This window comes from Benincasa hispida, chromosome 5 (assembly GCF_027475165.1).
Source record: "Benincasa hispida cultivar pf3 chromosome 5, pf3_genome.v1.1, whole genome shotgun sequence".
Lineage (NCBI taxonomy): Eukaryota > Viridiplantae > Streptophyta > Magnoliopsida > Cucurbitales > Cucurbitaceae > Benincasa > Benincasa hispida.
In genome coordinates, this window is record NC_143482.1 from 67,019,836 (window position 1) to 67,020,936 (window position 1,101).

General features: G+C 38.1%; 1 non-coding gene across 1 annotated transcript; it reads right to left on the reverse strand.

Moving 5' to 3' along the window:
* Positions 1 to 673: 673 nt before the first annotated feature.
* LOC120078892 (small nucleolar RNA R71) lies at positions 674 to 779 on the reverse strand. Its single transcript, XR_005482169.1, has one exon. It is a non-coding gene; the product is annotated as a small nucleolar RNA R71 (small nucleolar RNA).
* Positions 780 to 1,101: the final 322 nt, after the last annotated feature.

Below are 1,101 nucleotides of genomic sequence, written 5' to 3' on the forward strand. Positions count from 1 at the left end.
TCATTATAACCCATTTGGGGTAAGGGGTTTTTCATTTGGTGAAAGAAAACCTAGCCTCTACTCTCAAATTCTCCCTATTCTCTCAAGAACATTCCTCTACCTTTCATTCCTTTTTCCAAGGTGTTAGAGTCCACACATCTAGCTCTTTAGAGTCCTAGAGCATAATAGGGAAGCTCTTGCGGTGATGTCTTTTGTTTGTTAAGAGATTCAAGTTTGGTTGGTGGGAAAGGAGACGAAAAATTGAAGAAAGGGAATCTTCAAGGGTGAGTTTTCTTCTTTCCTTTCTTCTCTTCTTCTTCATTAGGAGCATGCGTAGGCTTATTTGAATGTTTAACTTATTTTCTGAGATTTTGTTCACTGTTTTTAGGTTTTATAAAATTGTTTCTAAAAAATGCAAGGTAATCACACGGTTCCGTGGGAATCTGATTCTCTTTAGTTTGGAGGTACACTTGGAAAAGATCCACATGCACACCTAAAAAGCTTCCTTGGAATTTGCAATACATTTGTGATTCCAAATGTTACTTCCAAAAAGATCAGCTTGTTTTTGTTTTCATTCTCATTAAAAGATGAGGTTAAATAATGGGCATACGAATTGAAACCAGGACAAGTCCCTTCGTGGGAGCATATGATAGCTTATTTTATGGAAAAAAATTCCCGTCAACTGAGAATGCCAAGAGGCAGCGAGAAATCACAAATTTTCAACAAAAGGATCAAGAAACGTTGAGTGAAGCTTGGAAGAGGTTTAAGAAGTTGATAAAAAATTACCCGTATAATGGTTTACCTAGCTACTTGCAAATGGAAATGTTCTATAATGGCCTCACAGAGGCATCGTAAACTGTAGCTGATTTGGCGACAGGAGGAGGCTTACTGCAGAAGACATATACTGAAGCTAAAGCTATACTGGACCGAATCTCTCAAAATCATGAAGATTAGGAGGATAAAGGATTCAGATCACAGTCAGGTTTAATGAGAGGAAATACCTCGAAATCAGATATTGACACTATCGTGACATTGCAAGCGCAAGTGGCCACAATGATAAAACTGCTACAGGCGATGATTATGAACAATGACGACAGAGAGAATGGTAACCAAATGGGATCC